This window comes from Nycticebus coucang, chromosome 5 (genome assembly GCF_027406575.1).
Source record: "Nycticebus coucang isolate mNycCou1 chromosome 5, mNycCou1.pri, whole genome shotgun sequence".
Lineage (NCBI taxonomy): Eukaryota > Metazoa > Chordata > Mammalia > Primates > Lorisidae > Nycticebus > Nycticebus coucang.
The window spans coordinates 101,709,090-101,723,927 of NC_069784.1; the positions used below are offsets into that span (position 1 = coordinate 101,709,090).

At 35.9% G+C, this 14,838-nt stretch overlaps 1 protein-coding gene and 1 pseudogene across 3 annotated transcripts in view; one reads left to right on the top strand and one right to left on the bottom strand.

Annotated features, from left to right (window-relative positions):
• NKAIN2 (sodium/potassium transporting ATPase interacting 2) overlaps positions 1-14,838 on the top strand; it is a 1,094,549-nt gene that overhangs the window by 1,042,368 nt on the left and 37,343 nt on the right. The window lies entirely within an intron of this gene.
• Positions 10,737-10,882, bottom strand: LOC128586838 (uncharacterized; annotated as a pseudogene).

Consider the following 14,838-nt stretch of genomic DNA (forward strand, 5'->3'; position numbering starts at 1 on the left):
AAGAGTACAAAAGTTTAGGTATGAAAAATGCTTGCCACCAGATGAGTTCCATATAGATGTTAATTGTTGTTATTCACTAATCCCCTTAGGTTGTCTGTATTCATCAGCAATGAGGAATCACAAAGGCTACCTGCTTTTCAGGAAGCCGTGAAGGCTGAACATGGTGTGTGACTAGGAATAGTGGAATTACAAGCATTTGGAAACCTGTAGCTATCATGGTATATGACTAGGAATAGTGGAATTACCAGCATTTGGAAGCCTGTAGCTATCTGAAGGTAGGCATTTAGAAGGAATCAAACTTAGACCCAAACTAATTCTAGCTGAGAACATTTTGGAGTGGAGGGGAGAAATGAGGTATAAAAAATTCTCTTAACCCTGAGCAACATAGAGAGACCCCATCTCTACAAAAATATTGAAAAAAATAAATAAATAAACCAATTTTCTGGGTTTGGTAGCACACAACTGTATCCCCAGCTACTGGGAAGGCTGAAGTAGGAGGATCTCTAGAGCCCAACAGATCAAGGCTGCAGTGAGCAGTGATCACACTACACTCCATCCCAGGTGACAAAGCAAAATCCTGTCTCAAAAATATCCATATCCCTTAAACTGTGTAATTTTAGAAAATCAACTGGGGACTAATTATAGAAGAACTCAGCCAACCATCACAAAGACCATAAAAATTAGCAGAATGTTATCTCCTACTCAATATTACTTGTTTTTTTTTTTTACATCACATTCACACACAAATACACACATAGATGACATTCAGTAATAAGGTTACAACAGTTTTGAAGTCATTGAGGTAAAATGAGAAGATATATTGTCATCAATCCTCACTTTTTCTGGGAAAACGACTGATAATGATGGCATCTTTAAAGGCAAGAAAAATGCAGACAACTTTCCCTCTGAGTTCTGATGCTGTGGTTATAAAGAGCTTGCTCATTTGTATCTTTTCAACTGTAATAAGTGTAATGGAATAGAAAACATACTTTCCTGGAAGTAAGTGGGGAAAAGTATTATCAAATCCCTTTCTTCTATCTTTTGTTTTCTCCTCCTGTTTTGTTTCTTGAATGGAGTCATTAATGTTGTACTCTCATTGATATTTTTGACAAGTGTATAATGAGAAAATTTTAATAATATAACTAAAGAGAGAAAACAAGATAACATGATCTTGATAGAATTAGTTTGACATAAACAGAAGAAAAATAAGAGCTCTGAAATATAATAAATATTTAATACTAAAGAATAAGTAAATATCTTTTAAAGGGCTTTTAAAATTTGTGAGGTTAGAGAAACAATTCTAACTTTCATATCTAAACTTCTCTTTTAGAAGTTGTTTCAAAAAAAAACCTTTTATTAACAGTTCTCAATCTCTCCCCACTTATGGGGAAATAAAAAACAGAAACCAATTGAGCTAATCAATACATACTAGGGACAAAAGAAGAAATAAACATCTTCCCTCCTTCTTGTGTGGATGGCTAAATCTGAAGAAAACTCTGAAGTGAGGAAAATAAGCATTTAAAGTTTCTCTAAGGAGCTCAAAGTATGTTCATAGTTATGATTTTATTTATCTTCACATTGAACCTAAAATTAGATAAGTCATTCTTCCCATCACTGAAATCCTAAAACCTAATTGTTTAAATGAGTTAGTTCAAGATACAAGATTCCAACTAACTGGAAGTAACAACCAGTTAATCCTTTAGAGTCTACAAAGAAGTGGGCATTATGCTTATTCATTTGCCAGCAAAAGACTTCCCTCTATTGGGAACAACTTGTTCTTTGAGATTATAACATAGTCCAGATTTCCACCCCATATGCCATGTCTTCTGCAGCATCACTGTGGATACTGGACACCCCTAATTCCACCCATTCTTTCAAATAAATTTTCAGTTGTCTCTTTACATCCTATCTTTGTACAGTGTCACCTTGATCCTTTCATTTCTCCAAAGTCCTCTCATCTAAAACAGTACACAGAGCAAAAATTTACTAATATTTATAGTTTAATGAGGTATTAGGAAAGCAATTGTGTTGTACAAACATACTAAAAAATAAAAATAAATTTGGATGATAGTAATCTTTATTCTTGAAGAATCCACTGATTTTATTCCCCACTAATTATTTCAAGAGGCCCAGCCCACTCCATCCTGCTAGGCCCTTACCTCATGACCCAAGTATTGCACTAGTGATATTTCTTTGAGACAAGTGAAAATTTTGTTCACAAAAATATAATGTAAAAAATGTTTAGAGCAGCTTTATTCATAGTGTCCCCAACATGGAGGCAGTCCTAAAATCTTTCAAAATATGCATAAATAAATATTTTGGGGCAAATGGGAGAGTTTTTTTGTAATGGCCCACAACTGATTTGACAGTGAGATGATTGCAAACATAATACAAACAGACTTGAAAGGGGAAGCCTATTATTGATGCTCACTAAACTTGCCACATCACTGTGCACAGCCTACATTGTCATGATGAATGATTAAATACGTGATATCACAAATTACTGGTCCATTTTCCCACCAGAAAAAGTGCTGCCTAGTTGATCCACAGCAACCACAGAGGCATGAGTGAACCCCACCAAGTCCAGCAGAAGAACTGCCCAGCTGAACTTAGCCCAAATTGCTGGATACAGGGTGTATGTGGGAATACTTAAGGGAAGAGTCATATCTTGATGTGCTTGCATTACTAGTAATAATGATTTTATAAGCTTGAAACCAATTTGCAATTATTAGTTGTAAGTAGATTAAGAATTGAATCAGGAAAAAGGAAAACAGAAACAGGAGAAATGTGATTCAGGAAAGTCCTAGTTTCAGTGAAAAATCACTGTGGAGACCTGCCCCTTTAAAACTCTGAAAGCTGTATTTTGCTGAACTCCCCCTGCAGTGGCAGAAGTTTTCTGCTCTGGTAGGACTGCTCACTCAGGGAGGGGAGTTTGGGGGGTTTGGAAATATAGAGTATTTAAACTTTGTTGAACATAGCAATAATTGCTCCAAACCAGGTAAAGAGATAAAATATCTCTTTTCTACTGTCACTTTGAAGTCAGTTTATCTGGACATAAGGCTTCCTGGGTGTTAACGATCACTATTGTGATTTGTGTGCATGGCCAAATTGGACATTTTCTCTGACATCCTGCTCCTGAACTGTTTGGCTGTTCCGTAATCTGTTTGTGTTAAGATCATATATACTTTAAAGCAATAAAAGTAACAAGTAAATCCATACAATTAATATAGTTAGTTAAAGAAATAGTTTAGTTACAAAAATGCAAGCGCAGCAAGAACCTTCATGGGATTGTTTGCCTTGCCCTCATGAGATTTATGAGTGAAACACTGATGTATGAAATAAACATAGCGCTAGCCTGGAATTCAGGACTACATGCTAAAATCTTCACAAAGAAGGGCTGCAGGCTCCCAACCCCAGCTAAACTCTTAAAACTGTCTTTGTCTCTTGTGTCTTATTTTTCATTTTCTTTGTCCTTTTGCCCCACCAACCCATGGGAAGGGAATCCATAGTGTTGTTGGGGCTGGTTCCCAATACTGACTCAAAGAACAATGAGCAAAAGTCAATGGTTTTGGTTTCAAGCCACAAAATTTTGGTGTGGTTTGTTATGTCTCAAAAGTTAACTAATAAGTGTATATTCATATTATGGAATGCCAGTTAAAAATAAAATAATGAGTTACCAATACATGCAATAATCTGGCTTGATCTCACAAATACCATGCTGATTGAAAGAAACCATACACAAAGCAATAAGATTCCATTTGTATAAAGTTCAAGACCCAGCAATATTATTCTACAGTTATCACAATCAGAACAGTCTGATTTTGCTCAGTGGGAGGTGTGAAGAATGGGGAAGTGGTGAGGAAAAAGTCAAGCAGGAACTTTCTGAGATAATAGAGAGGGTGCCAAAAAATGTAAACACATATTAGGAAAGGGAAAGTCTGTATTAAAATTTCAATACTCAGATCAATACTACAATTACAAGACATGCTCAAACATAACTTGTATTCATCTTTTGTTACTGGTATACCTTAATACAATTTTAATAGAGTTTTTTCCTTTCTTAAAATGTATATATATTTTTACACCCTCTGTAGAAGTATTCTTGGAGACTCTTGAGAATGCTCATAGCCAATTTAAAAACTCAGATGCAAAAAAAAATTGCAATAAAATGAATTGAGTTGTTAGGATGTTAGATAAGGACAGAGTGAGGAGAGCCTAAATGTATCTTTTGGTATTTAGGAAACACTTCCCTGAGAAACAGCCTGGAAATACTACATGCTTTGTGACATGCTCACGGTATGAAGTTAAATTTTGCTTGTTGGTTAGGAAAATACCACATTTCGTGAAAATACCAAGAAGTATTACATACAAATTGGATAGTTAATATGGAAAAGTAAAGTACAGCCATAAGTGCTGAAGCTAAATGGACACTTTTCTATCAAGTCTTTCCTTATGATTCTTTCTATCAAGTATTTCCTAATTCATCATTGATTAGATTTTCAGGCTTTTAGACCCATCCCGGCCATATCGATTAACCACCTAATGTGAGTTTCACCTTGCTCACCAGCAGTAAGCTGAAAGTACTTAGTGGCTTGCCAGTGTATTTCTGTTATAACAAGTCCACCCTGGTGTGTGGAAGCAAATACCAACAATTCAGAGGAATATAAAATCACAATGAGTTGAGCCACTGTAAGAGATCTGAGGTAATTAAGTGAGTGGGAGGAAAGGTCTATTTCTCCTACATGTTTCCGGTTTCTCACAAATGGTATTAAACTCCTCTGTGGTTTGGTGGTTGGTAGCTGAGCTGGTTTATTTCCTGCTGACTTCCAAGCTCTGCTAAACCAAAGCCCAATATTATTCTTTGTATCAAAATTTCCAACTCAAAACTCTAGGTAAACTTAATTTTAACTTTTTCCCCCCCTCCAAATGTGAATTCACTCTGATTTTCTGGATCTATGTTCCCCACATTTGAGAGTCTTGACAGTTTTTCCAGTTGGATAAGTTGACAATACTGTGCAAGAGGAAAAGGGACAGCATTTAGGGTCTGTAGGCATGGTATGAAGACTTCTCATTATCTCTTAATCTTGTGATATCGCTTAACTTCTGTAAGCCTCTGATTTCATATATATAAATTTTGGACAATGATATGGAACTTCTCTCTTTAGTTTGGGAAGGAATTGGTAGAATAAAAGCTGTAAAGATGTTAGCACATACCCAAAAGATAGTTAACACTCCTATAGTGACAACTATTAGTATACCTTGAATATTTAATCCCTGGCATCTCCTTTTGTATTTCCCAACTATTACCAGGATGTGAGGGTTCAGTTAGATGTTTGATTGATTTTGAAGTTTAGGTATTAAAAAATAAAAATGTAAAACACACCAATTCAGTTGCAGCTTTCCTAGTTCTATATGTTCCCAAATGGTATTTAATCATGTTACCATGAAATCCCTTCATGTGACATAGTTTCTGTCACCTTCATATTGGCCTTGAACCAATATGAAAGAAGATAATTTAAAATCTTTAATTTGAAAAGAAGGTAACTCAGACAGAAAAGAAGAAGGAGGTCTGTGAAGAACACCAATCATAGCCAAGTTCTGACTCCAAAATTTTCAGCCCAACTAGATTATACTTCTACATATGGATAGATTTGGTGGGCCTTTAAGTGACACTTTGATTCAGCTTTGTGCCTTTTTAAATGGCTTTGGGGAAAAACTGGTCTTCAAATTTGTGTCTTCCCCAATCCATATCTTATTCCCTTTGGGGGCTCTTTTTCTGTTGCTAACTTTACTCCCATTCATCTTCCTCTGCCACATACTGCAGCCAGTACTTTTCTCCACAAGAGACCTTTATTGAACTCCACATAAAAAACCTGTTCATAAGCATAAAGCATATTCCCACAGATGCCATAGTGAAGGGACCAATTGTTCTAAGGTTCCTGATTAACTGTAGTTCTGAAACAGAAATAATATAGGAATTCACTATAACATTTTGAAGCAACTTTTGTCTTTAACTGATACATTCTGCTGTTTCCTTTTTATTTAGTTTTTTTTCTTTCACAATGCAGTGAGAGCACTATTGACATCCTTTTTATATATTGTTAATCAATAAACTACTTTGATAATTGGTGCAATATGTGCTGAAGTGCATTTATATATTCTAAATCTTCGTTGGCTTCGAATCATGTACCTCTAAAAAGAAAGAAATGTTAATGTAGTTTTGGCTCCTTTTTTTTTTCAAAAGTAAATATTTAGTGGTAGTTATTTTTGCAGCTAGTATTCCAAATCATCTGCTGTTCTGGTCTCTCAGAGAATTTGACCTTGTATTCCCATTGTCATCACTGGGACAGCACTTTCCTTCCAATGAAACACACTGACCATTTTTAGCCTTATCTATTAATGTTGGAATGCCCAACATGGGCTAATTTATTTTTGCAAGTGCCTTACTTTTTCACAGTTAATTTTGCTATAGGTTCCTTGTTAGGTGTGAGCAAAAATTACACTGCTTATACCATTTTATCCCAAAGGAATTATGTACTAATTTTGTTCAGGAATTTGAATGATAGTATTAATTATTTATATTTTATAGAACATTTTAAAACTATACTTTCTGCCTCCAATAATTCATAATGAATAAATCAGAGTCCCTATTCTACATGACAAATACATAATATTAAACTATGTTTTACCATTAAGATAACATGGTATTATTGGTAGGTTGCCTTTTATACCTCCAATTATTTTCAGTAAATAGTTTTTATTAAGGACTTCCCTCTAGCTCTTACCTCTGAAACGGAAGGCATTTTGTACCAGTTCTGTTGCACTAGATTAGCCATTCTTTTGATTATGCCCCAGCTGGCATGTGTAGAATGGTTGAACTACTACTCTCAATACACTTTCTAAAACTAATCTGATATTTAAACTGTGAAAGAGGGACAAATATCAGATCAAATGAAGACATTTGAATTTGATTAGCCGTCTTTCACCCTGCCTGAGTAGCTTCTGCTGTCCCTACTTTTACTAATATGTACTCATCTGAACTTGGATATGTTTTTGGTAAGTTTAGAGCAATAAAATCAGTCACGTGCCAGAACAAATTTATAATGAGAATGATTGATGAAGCCAGTGTTGGCCCTTAGCTCAGTCCATGTCCCAACGGGAAGTAAATAATGCAAGTTTGCATATACATCTAATTTATTTAATCTTTTAAAAAGTGTTTAATACAGCCACTCTTGATGAAGCAGCACAATACCTAAAGGTTGGTATTAAGATATGTTTCTGATCCTCCGAAAAGCTGACCCAGTAGGCTGTGAACATTCACAATAGCACTCGAGGCAGTCCTCCATAAATTGGTTGATAACTGCACCTGGATTATTTGTAGCAAAGACAATTTGCCATGTGCTCCATAATAGTACAGCCAGTGGAATGATATGGGATAAAAATCATCTGGTGAACAAGAGAGAAGATATAGCAGCCCACATAATAAAATACTTTATATAAAGACCTTCATTAATAATACCGATATAGGGCGGCGCCTGTGGCTCCGCTGGTAAGGCGCCGGCCCCATATACCGAGGGTGGTGGGTTCAAACCCGGCCCCGGCTGAACTGCAACCAAAAAATAGCTGGGCGTTGTGGCGGGTGCCTGTAGTCCCAGCTACTTGGGAGGCTGAGGCAAGAGAATCGCTTAAGCCCAGGAGTTGGAGGCTGCTGTGAGCTGTGTGATGCCACGGCAGTCTACTGAGGGCCATAAAGTGAGACTCTGTCTCTACAAAAAATAAAATAAAATAAATAATACCAATATAATCACATTAGAATGCTTTACTGAAGCAATCTCAAATTATGTAGATGGAATAAGATGAAAAAGAGCAAGTAAAAATCATCTGCAACTGAAAATTATACTTCATGTGTGCATAATATCCTTCTTTTCAGATTTCTGTTGCAAAAAACATGGGCTTAGAGCATACGAATTATGAATTCAGAACAAAAATGGATTACTTACTTGAAATGAAACCATAGAACTAATGTATTTGAAATGTGAGATAATTGCAGATAAAAAAGTAGTGTTTGCCAATGCCTCATCTGAACTTCTAGTCAAAAAAAATAAAATTGTCTTTATTAAAATATTTTTTGCCAAAAAATTAATGTCTTTTTTCTTAGTAAACTAACATGTCTACCTTGTTTAAATATGTCTGTAATTCAGAAATTATAATACAAAAGGTATTTAACATAAATAATCATACCCTAGAATACATTCTTTTCAATTAAACCTTTTACTATGAGAGAATGGTGTTTCACATTCAATTATATAAAGTAGCATGAGAGCTCCTGTGTACCATCCCAGTTACCCCAAATAGTAACGTATTAGAAAACTTAGTAGAAAATCACAATTAGGGTATTAATGTTGATGGTCAAGACACAGAACAGATCTATCCACTACCCTGAGGATCCCTCATGTTGCCTTTTTTGGGGGCCCATTCACTTCCTTCAGACCCCACCCCTCCTTAGTTCCTGGCAAGCACTAACCTGTTCTCCATTTTTATAATTTGGTCACATCAAAAATGTTATCTACATAGAATCATATAATATGTAACCTTTGGGGATCACTTTTTTCATGCAGCACAATTCTACGTAAATCCATGCACATTGTTGCATGTATCAGTAGTCCCCTCCTTTTTATTGCTGGGTAGTATTTCATGGAATGAAATGTATCAGGCTTTGTTTAACTATTAACATTAACCCACTGGAGGACATAATGAATTGGGTTCAGTTTGGGATTACTATGAATAAAGATTCAATAAACATTAATGTACAAGTTTCTATGGGAACATATCTTTATTTGCCTGGGATAAATGCCTATGGGTAGAATTGCTGGGTTATGTGGTAATTGTATGTTTAGTTTTTTAAGAAACCTCCAAGTTGTTTTCTCAAGTGGCTGTATGTAAATGTTTTCCTGTCTTTGCTCTCAAAATTTTTGTCTTTGATTTTCCAAGAAGTTTAACTATTGTGTACCTTGTTGTGAATTTCTTTAGGTTTATCCTGTACCTTTATTCAAAAGGTACAGCTTTTGAATTTATAAGTTCAGGTGTTTTGTCAAATTGAGGAAGTTTTTGAGAACTTTTTCAGTACTTACCTCTTCCTCATTTCCTTTCAGGACTCCAAAGACAAAAATGTTAACTCTTTTGTTATTTTCCCGTGGGTCCCAGAAGTTCAATTTATGTTTTTCAGTCTACTGTTTCTCTGTTGACCAGATTAAGTTATTTCTATTGTTCTATCTCTGGTTCTTTGATTCTTTCCTCTGTCTCTTCCATTCTGTTGGTGAGTTTTCTTATTATTGCATTTCGCAGTTCTAAATCTTTGATTAGATTCTTCCTTGTATCATCTGTTCTTTGCTGAGCCTTTCTAATTTTTTCATTTATTCTAAGTGTGTTCATAATTGCTTGTTGAAGCATTTTTATGATGGGTACTTTAAAATATTTGTCAGATAATTTCTAAAATCTTTGTCACCTCTGTGTTAGCTTCTCTTGATAGTCTTATTTCATTCAAAGTAATTTTTAATTGAAATATGGATATCTTGGGTATTATGTTGTGAGACTCTAGATCTTAATTAAACCTTCTGCTTTGGCTGATTGCTCTAATACTGTTTTGACAGGAGAAGGAGGGAAGCTAATGTTTGCCAAGTGGGGACAGAAGCTTAGGCCACTCGCTTAGCCTTGCTGAGACTCGAAGTGGGAAGGGTTTTTCATTTATGCTGGGAGGCAGTAAGAGCTCCTGCTCCCCACTCACTCCTCACAGATACCACCATGGCTGGGGTGAGTAGAAAGGCTTTGTTACTGCTCCCAGGTGCCTTTCACCAGCCTCTGCAGGTGCAGAGGACTGGCCCCCTTACTGCTGGACATTGGTAAAAGTCCTGATTTTCTACTGCACTTCCATTAATACTACCCAGTTAGGGAGGGGAGGGCTGCCTTATGACTAGAGAGAGGCCTGAAGTCTGGATTGCCCATGTGGTCTCCACTAATTGGTAGGATAGGAGAGGTCTTCCTACTTCCCAGCAGGGATGAAAGTCCAGGCTCCCAGGTGGACCTCTTAGACACCACAGCGTTGGGGGGGGGGGCAGAGGGAGTCTTAGTTCCCTACTCTTTATTATGGTTGCTGGGGAGTGGGGTTACAGGTTTGGTTTTGTTTATTCTTGTGTTTCATCATTGCTGTTATTGTTGTTTTCATATAGTGATGGCTAAAGAAGAACAGATAGTATTGTCTTAAAATTTTCTATTTGCTAGGCTACCTTTTTCCTGGTCCTGTGGCTAAAGAGAGTAGCCTTCTGTTGAGCTTTTTAAAAATCTGTGTTCACTGGCCTTTTCTAAGTCATAGATTTCTTCACTACCAAGTCTGGTATATATGAGACCAAACAAACAAATCAAAAAACAAACAAAAATACCATGTAATTCACCCTATGTCCTTCCTTGAGTTCCAGGGTTCCTAGCTGGTCTGCCTTCTTTCCACTTTCCAGAGTCTTCTTATTTTATATATATATATAATATATATCATATATGTTATGCTATTATGTATATAAAACATATCAGTTATATGTATATGTATATATGTAATAGTCTTATGTTATATATATAAAACATATCTATATCTATCTATATATATACATATATATACATGTATGTAGTCACAAGGCAGCCCTCCCCTCCCCAACTGGGTGGTATCAAGGGAAATCCAGTAGAAAATGAGGACTTTTACTAATGCCCATATTTTAATTGTACTTAGTAGGAGGAATAGGGAAATGCAACCCTCCTACTATTCCAATTTCCTGGAAACACAAGTGTAAAATACAATATTTTACACTTGATCTTGGCCAAAAGGCTAAGAAGCGATTAAAAATACAATATTTTAAACACTAAGGTTGTCACATTTTAAAAGATTGAATTTTTTAAAATACATACCAAAAGGCTTTGGTTTCCTTCTTATCTATTAGCTTCTAAGTGGATTTCTGGGACATACAATCATAATTTGGTTTGTGGATACAAAAAAGAATTTTAATCTGATTTATTTATAGAGAAAAAATATCATTTCCTTTCAGTCAGTAATGATATCAAGATGATATGTAATTCCTTATCAGGTGAATTAGATGTGAACAAATCATATTAGATGTGTGAAGGTGAAAAGATGAATAAAAATGTAAAGATTTAGACTTAGCTCTGCTTTGAATGCCAAAGACTAAAAAACTGGAATATTTTATATTTTCACAAGTGGATAATTGTGTGTTTTCCTAGTAAAATGTCATATGTACCATATATTATTATTACAACCATCTTTAAATAATGAAAAAAATAAAATCATTCCATTTAAATTGCAAGCATTCCGACCTACTAACATAACACAAGTCTCTATGTTGTGCTTTGTGCCCCATTATTTCCCTTCACAAAGCCTAAACTCCTCCAGAATGGGGTCTAAACATAATCCATAACTTATCACCTCTTTTATGAGTTATGCTTGGAAGATTTCCTCCCCACCTCTCTCCTTTCCTCCCTTCATTCCCTTTCAAAACTCTACCATCTTTCAAGGTCTAACTCAGAAGCGGCAACCTCTATCCTACTCGGGGAATGTGTTGCCCATTCTTGGGGTCAGCAGTACCTTAATTCAGTGTTAAAGAATGATTTAGAATCATTCAAAGTACAAGGTAGAGTAGGATGGGGAAGGAGAAGGTGTGGGGCGTTGACAGAATAGAGAAAGATGTAAGAAATGAAGGAGAAAAACCACCTGATATATGTCAGCAAACTACCAAGAGTTTACTTCTGGCATCAATCAATTTTAATAAGGAGTGGTGAGAAATGAAGCTAAAAAAGAAGCCAAGTATCACATCAAGAAGGATTTTTAGTTTGTGAAAACTTATATTTTGGTAGGTGATACTCCTTAAGCATATATGTGAAAAAAAAAAAAACAGCATAATTAGATTTGCCATTTCCTATTGCACTCGAAGCCCGCTGCTCATGGCCCTAATCTGCCTTCACAGTATAAGATCCCCAAACCCTCATCAGATGTTTAACTACTGGCCCTTTTCTGAACAAAATCCATACCTTGCCCACTTGATGATCTCATTTTGGAAAAGCAAGTCCCACTTTAATTCTCATCTGCAAAAGTACAAATAACATTTTTCTGAGGTGGTTGTGAGAATTAATGACTTAACACATGAAAGTATCCAGTTTATTATTTGTCACTTAGTAGACATACAATGTTTTTCCTTCCTCCTCATAATTTATCTTAATCTATTGATACTTCAAATTATAATTACATGCATATGTATCCCTGCTATAACACTGAAAATTCCTTAAGTCTAGGACTAAATCTGAAGCAGTGACTCTAACTGGAGACAATTTTGCCCTTTAAGGGACATATGGCGATGTTTGGAGACATTTTCAGTTGACTGTCTTAAGGTATAACAGTCCCTAGAAAACGAATTGCCTAATCCAAAATGGCAAACCCTGGTTTATTTCATCTTTGTAGCCCAGGTAGCAATTAGCGAAGTTGCACATTGTAGGAGGCATTCAGAATTGTTAGAAATGTTTTGAAATTCCTCGTCTGCATCAATTCCATAAATTGATGTTAGGGAGAAAAAAATTAAATTAGAAATTTATATCGTGTAGGAAAATTGGAAGAGAGGTCATGAATTTTGATTAGTTTTGGGGAAACAAATTTCCATTTGTGTTTAAAGGTGACCAAATGTAAAGCTCAAGTTCTCTTAATCAGCAAGCATTTGTAACAAAATGCAGCAGGATTTACTTTTATATCAAAAGAGCTCCCCTGATAGTTAAAGAATGCAACTGAATACAATGAAAAGATCACTAGTAAGCAGAATATAGTGCCTTAGCTGCGTTCTGGGACAGTATACTTAATAACCTAGAATCTAGTGACACTTTAATGAGAAGTTTGAACTTATTGGCCCTGAATCCCAGAATTTATCACTGCTTGCTACCAAGATTTTCATTCTGAAAAACTGAAGTGATAAGAAGCAAAAGAGAAGCTTGTGATTGGGAAAAAAATGCTTTACAAATAATTTAACAAGTATTCAAAACTGAAATGAAGAACTCAACTATTGATAGATCCTTAACACTTAGCTGCATATAGTAAGGACTTAACATGGAGGAAGAGACGAAAGTAAAGCAGCACCCAAGTGATTTAACCAAACTCACAAGCTCTTCACCTAGCCACAGCCACATCTATCTAGTACCAGTGACAGACAGCCCATGGGGTTGGGTCACTCCAGGAAAAGAGCATTTTCGTGGGTCCTGGTGGATATGACTAAGAAGTACTAGGGCAGTCTCTATTTTTCCAGTGCCCATGACAATGGTCAAATCACTACATGGTTTTTGTTTGGTTAAATCAAACTCTTTGCAAACGCCAAATAGGAGACACTGGTGTTTAACTGTGAATTCTAAAAATAAATCTCATAAAAACAATGATCTGGTCACTGTACTAAATAAGGAAGCAGTTCTTACCATCACTATTTTATTTCCAACATTAACATATAATTCAAAGAGCAACAGGCTGATTTGATGATTTTTCTAAAATATTTTTTAAAAGAAAACTAATTCTACTAATGCCACATACATCAGCCATATTCATATTTAGGACTCTGTGGTGTGTACTTGTTAAGACATTTTTGGGGATAGAAGGGCAAGAAGTATACGTTCCCTCACAAGCCCCTGAAGCCTGTTGGATAGGTCTTCTTCCCCAGCTGTGCCTCCCCAAGGGCGGTTACTGACGCCTCTTCTTCTGTCCATTACAGCCACTGTTTTATTGCAGGGAATTCCTCTTTGGGAGATAGTCAGAATCTGCCAGAATGTGCTTTCTCTCTCAAATCCAAATTACAGAATTTCTGAAGTTCTTTTTCATTGGACCCCGTCCATCTCCAAATAGTTTTGTTGAATCTGTTAGTGTACCCTCTGACTTAAAATCTCCCACTCATATCCTCCATAAGGTCATTACCTAACACCTAGTGAAAAGCAACTTCCTTAGGCTTATCAGAACAGCCTCTTTTTCCCCTGTGTTAGAGCTTTCTGATTGAAGGCAGCAGCCTGTCTTAGTATCCCCTTCTCCACAGTAAATATTAGTGTGTGAGGTCAGTACCCAGCCAGGTCAATCTGTCTTAAATGTCATTGAGAATAGTCTTCATCACTATTCTGCATACATACCTCTGAGGATTCCCTCAAACCAGATTATTTTTGCAAAGAACAAAAGAGTTATCCTTATTAAGAAATTATATTAACTGTTTCCTCTGCCCATTCTCCAACTTTGAGTAAATAAACATCATACTGATATTAAGACATACAAAACCATTCACTCTAAGGGGCTAGATATCAGATGACTTTGCTGTGTGCTTTTGCAGGTACCATTTCATGAGAAAATACTTCGCTGACCACAGGGACCTTTTTGTATCAATAGTATGTTTCAGAAAGGATGGTGAATGTGTGCAATCCCAAATTCAGTATGCTAATGATACTCCTTGCGTATAGGTGTCTGTCTCATCATTTCTCTGTTATACATCATCTTAATTATGTTCAGTATGCCCTGGTTCCTAGTTCAAACGAGAGTTTTCTTTTATTTACGAAGAGTTCATACAACATATCATGGAATCTCCTTAACATTTTTCTTATGGTATCTGGGAATCTAATTTTAAAATCTTAGGCTCCCAGCTAATGAAAAGTAAACCAAAAGTTGATTGGCACAAATGAAAGTGTTAACCCCTTCATGAATAGCTAAAGTTATTTTTTTCTGCACCTAAAATTATTTGTTTTAGATTGTCCAGCAATTCACAAATCTTGTACACAGAA